This window comes from Aedes aegypti, chromosome 3 (genome assembly GCF_002204515.2).
Source record: "Aedes aegypti strain LVP_AGWG chromosome 3, AaegL5.0 Primary Assembly, whole genome shotgun sequence".
Classification (NCBI taxonomy): Eukaryota; Metazoa; Arthropoda; class Insecta; order Diptera; family Culicidae; genus Aedes; species Aedes aegypti.
In genome coordinates, this window is record NC_035109.1 from 132,519,262 (window position 1) to 132,533,970 (window position 14,709).

Below are 14,709 nucleotides of genomic sequence, written 5' to 3' on the forward strand. Positions count from 1 at the left end.
GTGATTTCTTTTTTAACCAATTCCTTGTATGGCATCCCAATAAAATTCATAAAAGGATATCGGAATTGGTCTTCATGCTTACTATACTATATGGTCATAACAGTAAGCTGAGTAGCATCCTAAAATAAGCAGACAAATAAATACTAAAAAAGTAGCTGACAGGATCTTGAAAAGAATATGTGTTTTCAATATAAACTTGTATATAAAATCTACCATGTTTAGGTCACCACTACTGTTACATAACGAATTGATAAGCTAAGCAAACACAGAACAGATTGTAGACCTATTCCTGGAAAATTATCGAAGCATTTGTCATGGGTCATTCAGCAACGTTTCTTCGCCATATAACTTCGTATATAATATAATTAAAATCCAATTGATCAACGGCGACCTAGAACTTCGAGCGAGTGAGTATAACACAGAACACATGATAACCCATTATCGGACTAAAACTGTGTTCGTACTATCGCGATCGTCTATTTGTGTAGCACATCGAAGAGTGATGCCTTCTGGATCGCCACCGCCTTGCTGTGAATGGTTGACTCCTGTGGGTCAACACCACATGTGTACATAACACCGCAGGAGTATAGACCGAACGAATCACCAGTTGTACCATTCAACGAAATATAATAGCCAGATCAAGTGCGACGACATTAGACATTCGTACGCGATAACTCCTCCAGTAAGCATCTCTCCAAGTGTTGTGTGACCGTGCAAAGTATTAGCTCAGCGAGAACTTCTCCAGTGTAGCACTCTACAGTACAAAACCGAGTTCAGAATGGCCAAATTGGGACTGTTGTTCATCGTTATCTTCTGCATCATCCAGGTAAGTGTGGAAAGTGTACTGCGCAAATGTAGGTGGTTTAAGCTGACGACGACTTAGTTTGGTCAAAATAAATCGGACTATTGATTTTTTTTAACTTTCACAATTTCAATAGAATAAAAAAACAGAAAACATAAAAGTGTTACAAAAGTTGAACGAATTTAGCAACATTCATACAAAGCTTTTAATTTGATCTTTAATCGATCTGTTTTTTTTTTTAATAAGTAGGTGGTTTGTATTCGAAACTTATATTTTTACGAATCACCAATCCAACGTTCCAAAATCTTTTAACTGTAGCATGTATTTGGTTTGAATAATAATTGCGAATGTATAATAGTTTGAACTAAATGTTCCTAATATACCGTTTCGATTCATATTAAAGACACTTATGGGGGCGGAATCCGTCATCAATTTAAGAATTTTCAAAAGCAGTTTTTTTCGATCAAAATCAACAAAGTTTAAATGAAAACGTATTCATTGTATACTATTCTCCCATCAAATTACAGTTACCATGTTTTCCGAGAATAGATACCAGTTTTAAGCAAAAACAATGATTTTGAAGTTTCGATGATAACAATGATTGCAATGACGGATTCTTGAACAGTAAGGTGAAGGCAGACCTCGTATTTTCAAGAACTCAAATCTACAGAACTCGATGACCGTTCAAGGAGAAAATTTGATCGTCAGACCACCAGCGAGTGACCAATCATTAAAGTTTTTAGCTTCAAAGATTTTTGATTCTCTAATTTTGTGTTCTTGAAAAGGGGTTATTTTTTAACCTGAAGACCTTAATCAAATATATTAAGGAAGAATTAATCATTTTAATTCATAATATTTGAATCAGTAAAGTATATCTCATAAAGAGCTATTGAGAGATTCTGTTCGATTAGATCTAGTGGATACATGCATTTATCACCCAAATAATTTAAAAAAACTTTACTGGAAGTTTTCCATTCCAGGAATTTATCAAAGGCGATTGGTTTCCGAAAGCAAAAATATATGCTAGTCACTAAATTTGGGTTCACTGAATCTGAGTCAAGTCTCAACAATCTTGCAACTTGTTGATAAATCGGTAATTTTTTAATTGAATTTTGTCAATTTTGTTTACAAAAACGACAATCATTCCCTGGATATGCATTTTTATCATCAATGTAAATTTGAAACTGGGTTCGGAAAACAAATCTGGAATATAAAAATATAATAATTTATTTAAATGATGTCCTTATATGGCCTTAGAAATATTTATTGTTATTGACACTTTCCTAAAAATCTATTTTTCCATAGTCTAATTATCTTGAGTGTCAAATTAAAATCAGGAATATCCAGATTAGATATCATATAATGCGGCATCACAGAAATTTTGGTACCGTAATCCGGGGTAACATTAATCATTTTTTTAAATATTTCTTAAATATTTCGATTAAAAATGCTAATGTTGCAAATTTTATATTTTTAAAACAAGTACTGCCACTCATAGCTCGTGACTATATACTGCATTTTGTTTTTTGAAAGGTTTAAGCATGTTTAAAAAAATGTTTTAAGTGATTTTTTGATTTAGCTGATATGGGGTAACATTGATCACCTATGGAAACAACGTTCGGTAATATTGAAAATATCGTTACTTACTTAAATCATGGCCCCTGAAGCCGAATGTGAAGGCCAAACTCTTACAAGTCATTTACTTTTTGAGTTAATTTAAAATTAGAAACACCTCGAACCACGGAATACGCCTAAAGGTAGGCAATTTCCTAAGGGAATTCTAAATTCTTTGCAATAATTCGTTAATGTTGCCAAATTGAGCATACTTATGAAAGTTTTGATAACGGAATCGTTTTCGGCGATGCCATTTTTAGTAAGAACCGTATTTTACTTGCTCACATCATTTGCAGAACTTATGTGAGACATGAATCTTTGATAGGGTCATCCTTACCCATTGAAATCATTGTTTCGAAAACATGACAAATTTACGCATAATGTAAACGCAATTTTCGCAAAAATCGTCACATACATTAGCTTTTGAATATAAGAAAGAGAAGCACCATTCGTGATTTGGAAATGTTTCATCAATAATTGATGATACGAACTTTTTACGAGATGAGTCATTCCGATCAATGTTGCCCCGCTGATCAATGATACCCCGGATTACGGTACTTAAAATCGAATTATAACTCTCTTGGCAATTGATGCATGTGGATACGGGAATGATCAACTCCATCCCACTGAATAACTACACCCAGAATAAGGGTTCCTCAAATAGTTGTGATTTCTGCTGCGCGATTATTCCTGATTTTCCAAAGAAAAATCGTGCAGAAGAAATAAAAACGATTAGAAATAACTGCAACGATCAAACAGATGTAACACTTCGAACAAATTTCATTAAAATCCGTTGCCCGGTTCATAGCATCGTCATAAGTTTTATAGCTCATTCGAAAGGAAATTTTCTCTGGAATCGATTGGTGATGGTTTCATGAATGTGGGGCCACTCTGGGATAAGCTATGGTGCCCGTTTTGCCCCAATTCCTTGAAAATTTTAGATTTTCATGTTGTTTTGAGTAAAACTATTTTATTGTGGAGATTATTTCCCATGAAATCCATTATTTCTAGTCCATTTAACAATGTTTCACAGAGAACGTTATAAAAAGATGGAAATTTAGGGGATTATGGGGCCAAATGTACAATGAAATATTTTTGAAGAGGAATTTTTGTTTTAAATTTTTTCAACGTGTTTTTTTATTGAAATAAATTCTAAAATAGTTTAATAATCATGAATATAGCTTGCAGAAATAAGTTGTAGTAAAATTTGTAGAATATGTATGATAATTATGTATGCTCTATGCAACATATTGTGAATAATTTACCTTCTTATATCACAAATTCCAAACATTTCCAAACGATGTGCGATAGTTTGGGTAAACGATATTTATCTAAATGATCGATTGCCGTTAGCCTCATTGATAGGAGATAGTGGGAGCATATAGTTTTTTGGCTATTTTTGCCCCAATTCCCCTAAACACGATTTCTTTCGTAATTAATTCAACTTTTTTTCTCAAATCAAATTTATTGTGTACTGAATTGTTTATTCTGTATCTGATACAATATTTAAATCATAAAACATAGGAGATTTTGGGGATCTTTTACCCATAAACAAAAATATAACCAAAAAAAAATCAAAAATGAATCTATCAAGAAATCATCAGCCGTTTTTTCCTGATTGCAACAAATTACTCAGGATCAGGTTAGTTATTCAATCATTACTGTAGCAATTTCGTGAGAGTCAAATTGCATTCGGGAAATAATTTTGCCTTTTTATGGATATTTGGTATTCAATATTCCAATTGCCATCATACACTACAGAAAAAGTTATCATAAAAGTGATAATGCAGTTGTTAATAATGCTCAATTCTAGATTTTTCCAAAGTCGATCATTCATTTCATTAGTATAATTTATAGTTACTATGTTTGTTATGTTGTCTCTACATTTGCTGTTAACAGATTGCTTGTTGGTTGACATCAATGTTCCTCATGGTTAACCATACTTTGTTAATATTGTAAACAGTAATTATGGTTACATCTGTTTGACTTAATTTCAAGCATGTTCAAGAGTCTTCTAAAATGTATAACAAAATTTAAATTAATTAACTCATTACGCGTGGTAAAGATGGACAAATTATGAGTGAAAATATGAAAAAAAAATCCACGAGCTCAGCTGGGATTTGTACCCAGGACTCTTGTATGCTAGACGAGCGCTTTACGGGCTCGGTAGCTTAGTTGGTAAAGCGCTCATCTAGCATACAAGAGTCCTGGGTTCAAATCCCAGCCGAGCACGTGGATTTTTTTCATAATTTCACCCATGATTTGTCCATCTTTACCACGCGTAATGAGTTAATTAATTTAATAACCATGCGGATTGGATTACCGAACAGCTCAATATAAGCGTCAATTTATTTTTAATTAAGCATTATTAACTACAACATTAGGGTGGGGCTTATTTCCAAAAATCTTCCGTAGTCAGGATTTACAAAGTGGAAAATGATCATTGGTCCCAAAATAACATCCTGTGAAAAAATGAGAATTTTTGGTGAAGGTTTAGAGGTGGCGCAAAGGGCGTATGTGCAGTTTTCCCATTTTAGTGAACTCTGAAAACTTTTGGTATGCTTTTCAGCTTGTTTTGGTGATTTTAGGACCCTTAAGGGCAAAAAATCACCTCAAAATTGCGATATCTCAACTCCTTTAGATGATATTTGACGAAATATATTTTATGCATGTGATTTTTGGCCCTTAAATAGGTTACAATGACTGATTAGTATGAACCAAGCATATGAATAGCTGGGGAGGATTCCTATGCTAGTAGAATGGAACAAAGAACAAAGAAGAATGAGAGAAAGAACAAAGAACACAGAAGAATGAAAGGTGGGGTGGGTTAAACAGGGGGGAGGGTGGAACTGATGATATTATATTAGAATCAACTACGAAGCCGTGAAAATATCTCTGTTGGATTTATGAGATGTGATTATATGCAAGTTAGTATTATAGAATGTCCGTTTGATATAACTCCAGCAATTGCAATTTTATAATCTGAAAGAAATTACAGAGGGGGCCCAAATCCATACAGGCTCATAATCCGTACACTTCATACAAATAGAAGGAGTTTTATATGAAGTGGAAGGGTTTAGATTCATTCTTTAGGTGTTCGGATTTTGATCCCACACGATATATCCTTATTAGGTAAATCTATGAACGATTTTTGCTTTCTAGCAATAACACTTCTTGTTAGAGTTTCCACAGGAATTTCTGGATTGCCATTTCAGCAATAAATTGCGTTTGGGCTTCCAATACTTCACTTTCGCCACAACACCTTCAACATAACTTCGGACAAACGAAAATGCAGATGAAGTTCAATACATCGTTCTACATCTGTATTTGAAATCGATGTATATAAACAACAGCAGAAGGAAAAAAAATCGTTAGTCAAAATTCACGTGCACGAGCTTCTATAGGGTGCAAGAGATAAAGCACTTCAGGTTGAAAACCCCTCAAAAAAAAAAAAATCAAAATTAAGTCGTCACAGAACTGAAACTTATTTTTTTAGGACAGAGCTACATTAAGGAATTTTCACAGGATGTCCTTGTATATTAAAATAATTGTATAAATTGGTCATGAATTTAATAGATACTGCGTGAGGCTGAATTTTCAGGATGTACATTTTGCAACGGTTTCTTTCGATAAATTGCTATCATCATTCAAACAAAAAAAAAAACGATCGATTATTGAACTAAGTGTGCAGTAAAGTGGTGTATATCTACCAGGAGAATAATGGTGAAACTTCTCATGGAATTAAGGACATTTTAACCGTTACTGCAATTTTTCCATAAAGAGTAATCTAAAATCGTATGCATGGGTCGAAAACTAGAGATGGTTTAAAAAATTGGTGCTTTTCCCCTACTTGAAGAAAAATTGCTCGAAATATCTCTGAAGTAGGTAATATTAAATAGAAGTCAAGGGGTCGGAGCTGGTGTAGTGGTTAGAACACACACCTCTCACGCTGAGGATCTGGGATCGAATACCATCCCCGAGATAGTCAATAAATTTTCATTAGCGACATCATTCGGAAGGGAAGTTAACCCGTTGGTCCCGAGATGAACTAGCTTAGAGCTAAAAATCTCGTTAATAAAGATTGAAAAAAAAAAATGAAGTCAATAAATATAATCATCGTTTTCTACTGGAACTTTTTTTCCTTGGGGAAAATCGAGATTTTTCAAGATTCCTCAGTTACGCTCACGACATCACTAGTTTCACCCTCCCACCTGTTTAACCCACCCCACCTTACATTCTTCTGTGTTCTTTGTTCTTTCTCTCATTCTTCTTTGCTCTTTGTTCTATTCTACTAGCATAGGAATTCTCCCCAGCTATTCATATGCTTATACGGGTTCATAGTAATCAGTCAGCGTAACCTATTTAAGGGCCAAAAATCGCATGCATAAAATATATTTCGTCAAATATCATCTAAAGGAGTGGAGATATCGCAATTTTGAGGTGATTTTTTGCCCTTAAGGGTCCTAAAATCACCAAAACAAGCTGAATAGCATACCAAAAGTTTTCAGAGTTCACTAAAATGGGAAAACTGCACATACGCCCTTTGCGCCACCTCTAAACCTTCACCAAAAATTCTCATTTTTTCACAGGATGTTATTTTGGGACCGATGATCATTTTCCACTTTGTAAATCCTGACTACGGAAGATTTTTGGAAATAAGCCCCACCCTACTACACAACATCTTCAATCAAAATGTGCCATATTGAAATACATGGAAGACTTTGTTTGTTTATGATCACTTTTTCAGTAGTAGAGTGCAGGCAGAGCTACTTGGGCACTTCCACGCAATTTTATTCTCATGAAATTTCTCCGAAATGCAATTATATTCTCATGAAATTTCTTCAGGTATAATTGTGAAACTAATTTAATTCTGAGTGATTTGTTTCAATCAGAAAAAAAACTGCAGATGGTTACTTAATGGATCCATTTTTGAGTGTTTTTATTTGTTTTTTTTTTTATTTATGTGTAAAAGATCCCCATAATCTCCTATGTTTTAGGATTTAAATACTGTATCAACTACTGAATAAACAATTTAGTACATAATAAATTTAATTCGGAGATATCTGTTCAATTCATTATGAAAGAAACGTTTTTAAGGGAATTTGGGGCAAAGTAGCCAAAAAACTATATGCTCCCACTATTTCCTATCAATGAGGCTAACGGCAATCGATCATTTAGATCAATATCGTTTACCCAAACCATCGCACATCGTTTGGAAATGTTTGGAATTTGTGATATAAGAAGGTGAATTATTCACAATATGTTGCATAGAGCATAAATAATGATCATACAAATTACAAAATTTTTAATACAACTTATTTCTGCAAGCTATATTCATGATTATTAAACTATTTTAAAAAAAATTTCAATATAAAAACACGTTGAAAAAATTTAAAACAAAAATTCCTCTTCAAAAATATTTTATTGTACATTTGGCCCCATAATCCCCTAAATTTCCATCTTTTTATAACGTTCTCTGTGAAACATTGTTGAATGGACTAGAAATGATGGATTTCATGGGAAATAATCTCCACAATAAAACAGTTTTGCTCAAAACAACATGAAAATCTAATATTTTCAAGGAATTGGGGCAAAACGGGCACCATAGCTTATCCCAGAGTGGCCCCACATTCATGAAACCATCACCAATCGATTTCTGAGAAAATTTCCTTTCGAATGAGCTATAAAACTTATTTTTTATCTTTCTATTGTGGAAGTTATCAATTTTTTCCACCTTTGGGTTCGGAATTCCCCAAATGTGCAATGTTACGTTTATTTGTCTGTGCCTCATTGCTTTTGACCTTTGAAAACACAACGTTCGAATGATCAGTAAATATTATGATGTATTGACCATGGTTGTAACTTGACTAACCTTAAATAAATAGACATTTGTAGTCTATTCATGATTGCTGCTACCTAATTCTCACTTCATGTTCTGGACAGTTTGATTCTGTTTGTTAAATTTCAAAAATATATCTATGGAAACTTCCTCATTTTAATTGAAACATTTCCCCCTCAAATTGGGTCAGAACGGTTTTTTCGAATGACTGATTTGAGATTTGTGTTATCAGAATTGGCAATGTGCATTCGGCTCGTATGACTTCAGAGCCTATCGAAGAATAGGGGAATGAATGTTAAGGTGAAAATTAATCGAAGCCAAAGTTCTAATTTTCAAGAGCACGGATCTGGAAAACCAAACATCCGTGTGAACTGAATGAAAACCTAATCGATTGGTCACCACCAGCTAGTGACCAATCGATTAAGTTTTCAGCTTAAACGGAAGTTTGGTTCTCCAGATCCGTGCGCTTGAAAGTTTGAAGTTTGGCTACGATTCATCTTCACCTTAAATGAAAAACGATATAAAATTTGGACAATATTGAGCATAACAAACTCCAGATTTAAGGTTGTAGAATTTTCACATACACTCCCGTTCAAAAGTTTGGGTTCACCCCCTAAAAAACATACAAAAGTGTTCTGTCCATATCTCTGTAATTACACGTCCAATTGAAACACTTCAAGCCGCATTCGAAAGGCAAAGAGTTATTCTTACTTCGTATGTATTTTTCCAAAAGACATTCTTTGAACTTTGAATACTAAATTTTTACTTAAAGTTGTGACATTTTCAAAAACACACTGAAAAATCATATCTTATTTCCTCAGCATTAGATCGACCAAAATTTTAAATCAAAGTGTCATTAGAATCGTAATCTTGTATTCTTTAAAGAGACCTCACGAAATTTTGGCGAAAAAATCTGGAAGGTATTCAAAATCAATGAAACAGTCAGTCAAGTCATCGTGCAAAAGTTTGACCCCTCAGTATGATGCAAGTTGTGCAAAAGTTTGGGTTCACCAGAGCCGCACGCACATCATTTTTGTCAATATCTCAGCCATTTTTCAACCGATTTTGATAGTTTAAAAGCTTTTTTGAGCGCAAATAATAGCGCGTATATGATTGGTTTGAGATTTCACAGATTTAAGTAAGTTCAGGTGTACCCAAACTTTTGCACAATACACCATACTGAGGGGTGAACCCAAACTTTTGCACGACGACTTGACTGACTGTTTCATTGATTTTAAATATTCTCCAGATTTTTCCGCCAAAATTTCGTGGGGTCTCTTTAAAGAATATAAGATTACGATTCTAATGACACTTTGATTTAAAATTTTGATCGATCCAATGCTGAGGAAATTAGATATGATTTTTCAATGTGTTTTTTGAAAAATGTCACAATTTTAAGTAAAAATTTAGTATTCAAAGTTCAAAGAATGTCTTTTGGAAAAATACATACGAAGTAAGAATAACTCTTTGCCTTTCGAATGCGGCTTCGAAAATTTTTGAATTAGACGTGTAATTACAGAGATATGGACTGAACACTTTTGCATGTTTTGAAGGGGGTGAAACCAAACTTATGCACGGGAGTGTATATCTCATTTTACGAACTTCGCAGCTGACTTAAGCACTCTTGAGACTTAAGATTTTTGAAATTCCCGAACTTCTGTTTTGATTCATACTACGGTAGAGTGTGCGTAGATATTAGAGTGTGCGGAATTTGAAGCTGGTCAGAATTTATATCAGAACGGTATTTATGCATTAAAATTTCACCGGAATGAGTGCTAAGCATGTTGGAGTAAAATACGCTATTATACGCGATTGCCCTTATGTGGTTAAAATGTCTACAATCAAAAAGAGCATTTATGGTTTCCATTATTGTGCAAAATGAACATCTAGAAAAATCCTTAATACATCTGGTGGCATTTCTGATAGATTTATGGGAGGAATTTGTGACAACAATCTTGGAGGTGTTTGAGGTGTAAGGGCTGTACATTTTCATTTCATTGAAAGCATTTTTCAGTCCCCAACTGACTGACTCAAGCATACCCTTCAATTGAAACTCTTCTGTTTCGTTTCAATCCAACAAACCTTCCCTTTCATCGCAGCAAGCATAGTCTCTCATTTCTTTCGTGCTGCTTGTGCATCGCGCGTCATAAATAAGAACCTCACCGCAGCGAGCTGGTCTTTCAATCTGTAGTCTCTAACTTTAGGAGCTGATTAACTCAAACGAACGACGTGGTGGCCCGCATAGTTGCTCTATCTTAATTTATTACCTAACAAGTTATATACCTACATTACTATTGCAAAAATAGGTAAAATTCAATTTCGAACATTTTGATAGATTTCAATGAAATCAAATGAAACTAAATTCTTACTATTTCATTTTACCTTTCTTATTCGTTTGTTTAAATCGGGTAACAAAACGAATGAGAGTGGAACGAAGAACGAAGCGACACAGTTGTTCGTCACCATCGAGACGACACAACCAAGCCTTCGTGTTTCACAAAATGTTTTCGAAAACGCACAGCCCTGCATAGCATAACAGGGCCCAATACAATGATGGAGTAAAATGGCTCGACTCATTAGACGGTTCTTAGAACGTTTCCATTTGTTTGTTTGTATTTTTTTTTTGACAGACGATGTTAAAATATATTTACCTAAAAGTTGCCACAACAACCCTTGGACATAAACTAACAGATTTTCCTTTTATTATCCGAAGAAATTCAAACATTTTTCACTTTTTTGCTTTTCCCAGTATTTCATTAACGAATGAGCGTCTCCATGCCACTGAGCAAACTCATGGAGAAGCTTGGTTGCTGACTCTTCGTTCTCCATACTAAATGGCATTCTACCCGATCCATTCGGTCATTGAAATGCTTTCATGGTGGTAGTTAGCAAATATTGTCAAGTTACTATTTAGACTTCGAATGGCCTTAAAATATGGATCTTTTTGCGAGAAAACGACACAAATCCTTAAGGTGGCATTTGGACCATGTTACCCTATTGATATTACGTGCAAAACGGCCATCAGATAATGGTTAAGCATAAGCATAAGCATTGATGGCCATACATTTCGTAGTTGCTACTCCGTGATTGACCAGAATAATCGAAGTTGCACCAGGAACCAAGAGATGTAGCTTGGGAGTAGCTTTCCATCTTCAATGTACACTTTCGAGAACTCCAAACATTAAAAAGTCAATAACGGCGCCGGCCAAGTCCTTGCGGTCATCGGGGAAGGCAGGGAATGCTTGTATGAAATCCATTGTTACTAGAGACCGAGATCACCTCTGCATGTCCATGGTTGTCAAGGGAAGGAGTTTTGTTAGTGGGGAGGCATCATAGCTGCATGATCAGGATTCACCTTGGTATGTGATGGGATTCATGCAACCTCAGTTCAAAAAATCACCTATTGGTACTCTAAAGACAACGTGTACATACGGAAAGTCGACACTTTAGCGTCATAGTTTTTTTTTTAGAATGATTAAAAACAGGTAAAAGGAAAGATATGGGGATTTAAATGTTAATGTACAAGCATGTATTTCGACACTCATAGTGATGAACTGTTCACGTTTTTTTAATCAATTCATTCAAGTAATATTCAATAATAACGATAATACTACCTTTGTCAAAACTCATTTCATAATATATTTTACATTTAAAATAAAAGCATGAAACGAGCTCACCAAATTGTTCATCCATCTTTGATTGAACAGTTGTAGCTACTTTAATCAACATGCACACATCAGCAAAATATCACTCCTACGACGCGAAAACCTGACCTTGACTGCACTCAGAACGCGTGCAAACTAAAATGAGAAAAAAAAAACTGCATCGAAGCGACGACGCAAAAATAAGCGATTTTTCTGGTGAACATGGAACGAAGACAAAACTCAAAACTTCAAGAGCACAAATCTTGAGAACCAAACAGCAGTTCAAACTGAAAACCTGGTCGATTGGTCACCACCAGCCCGATCCACTGTCGGGCTCTCCAGTCTCGCGCTCCGGAAAAATTGAAGCTTGACGTCGATACGTTTTCACCTGCTGCTTGGGCCTTCACAAAGCATTGCCCAGCAGAACACGTGCAGAATAAAACGTTTTAAATCCACTATGGATACTTTTTGCAAAAACTTCACCAGCCGAATCTAATAATTTGCGGAGACGATGAAAACGTGACAGATCAATTTTCAACACATTCGTTTGCGCGCGCTGCCTACTGTGATCTCTAAAAAACGGCCATCAGATAATGGTTATGTGAAAAAGACGAAAGATTTCAAAGAAAGTTGTTCTAAGTATTACAACTGTTTGTCTGTGATCTGAATTTGCTACTTTGCTGTGAGTCTGAAACATTGATCTTTTTTAACTAAATATTCTTATACTTTGCAATTGGATTAAATCAATAAAGTTAAGTAAAATTAGCGAAAAAGTTACACGTCTTCTCGGTGAGAATCGAACAAACGTGTTAATGGTGTTTTATAACTATTCTTTTTAACAAATTTCAATAATTCACATAACTCTAAAATTAGAGAAACAGCCGATGTGGACAAGTTGTCGAAGATATTTTTTGTGTAGGACTCTCATATTTTGAGATAATTTGTTTATAATTTTTTGACAAAAAATTCACTCTAGCCAAATCGTTATTACCTTTGATTTCGTGAATAAGAAAAGTTTTCTAAATTAATGTCACAATTCAAGTAATGACCGACGTACTGTGAAAATTTCATTCAAATCGGTCCGTAAATAACTAAGATCAAGGTCTCCAGATTAATAATTTTGTATGGAAAATCGAAAATGTTTCAAATGAATTGTCCAACACTGTACAAATGTATCAAACTTCTGGAGTTGGCATCCGTAAATTGGTTTACGTCATTATGAGTTCGGATATGCTGATCTTGAAATGGCCATATTAGTACAGGTTGTCCGAGAGTCTATATGTATTGAGTCACAAGTACGTATCAGTGAAACCTCAAAATTATGGGTATCAAACTTCAGGAAACTGTCTCAGGAGTTTATTTGTAACATTACAGACATTTTCTAAGTCAGAATTGGCTATCAACCTTTTGTAAATTCTCAAAGAAGTTTGTTTCTGTTCTATGAGTTGTATCACAGTGGTTCAACAAGTTTTCACAAAGGCTATCGTTGGCCTAGGAACTTTGGTTGAAAAAAATGTATTTTTTATCGATTTTGTTTGAGCAGTGTTGCCAAATATTAATAATTTTGTACCCTCAATAAAGCATTTGTTATAATGTTTCTTTCTAATGTTTCTGAAACGGTTCTCATATGCTGTCTGGAATTAGAATCCAAGATTCCGTGATATCAGGCAAAAGTGAGGAAGCATCTGCAATATGAATCATGGAAGTTTTATTCATTTAAGGTTAGAGCACCAACATTTTTGCTCACAATTTTACTTCAAGCAGTCGTCTCTAGATTGTCAATTTCAAACTTTTTTCACTTGACCAACTAAGCTTACCGGACTCACAAAGATCCTTTGATGGATGTCGGGAATGTTCATTTTAGAATATATTAATAAAAATTATCTATACATCTAATGTCTCATTTTGTTTTTACCTTTCTAGCTGACTCTTGCTGCCCGCATCCGCCGTGATGCTTTTGATGAGGCTGTAGATTCTGTCAAGAAGGGAATCTCTGATACTTTCACCAAGGAAAATGTTGACGTAAGTGGTTAAAACAGTATACAAAATATTTACCATAACATAATAATATTTTATTTCATGCAACAGAACTTCCTCGGCAAACTATCGGAACTGGGAGACGTGATCAAGTCGAAGGCTACCGAAATCGGATCGACTCTGCAGGAGAAGGCCCAGGAAGCGATGAAGAAGGAATAATTGAGTAGTGTAGTTAAGTTTAACAACCACCAGTGTGCTGTGCCTCCCGAATACCAACCAGGGATTTAAAGAAGAAAAAAAACGAAATAAAGTTGACATCGATTGATGAAAATGATACCAATCAAATAAACCTATTATTACAAGAAAGAAAAAACATATGAATTTTGATACGTCTTTCCCGAACGGGAAATCTTAAACATAAGCGAACAATTAGATTTATTAGAAATTATTACTAACTTATGTTCGATGTCCGTGTGACGTGGGAACATTTCCAGAAACCTGGAGGAAATTACCAGAACCCCACTCAGTGCCGTCGGTGCCAAAAGTGGGGTCATGGTACAAAAAATTGTCGCATGGATGCTAAATGCATGATTTGCGGAGGTTCTTCTCACGCTAAGGACGACTGTCCTGTGAAAGAAAATACCAGAAAGTTTGAATGCGCCAATTGCAAGGGCCCTCACAAAGCTAACTTTTGGGAATGCCCTTCACGCAAAAGAGTCGTTGAGGCTCGTGCCAGGCAGATGAAGGATAATATCCGTTACGATAACGATCGTTTCCGGAATTTGTCTGGTAGAGTATCGAACAATGCTCATTTTTCAGTTAACGATCGCTTG

General features: G+C 34.9%; 1 long non-coding RNA gene across 1 annotated transcript; it reads left to right on the forward strand.

Annotated features, from left to right (window-relative positions):
• Positions 1-484: 484 nt before the first annotated feature.
• Positions 485-14,212, forward strand: LOC5571086. Its single transcript, XR_002501524.1, has 3 exons — positions 485-826; positions 13,823-13,921; positions 13,988-14,212. It is a non-coding gene; the product is annotated as an uncharacterized LOC5571086 (long non-coding RNA).
• The last annotated feature ends 497 nt before the right edge of the window (positions 14,213-14,709 follow it).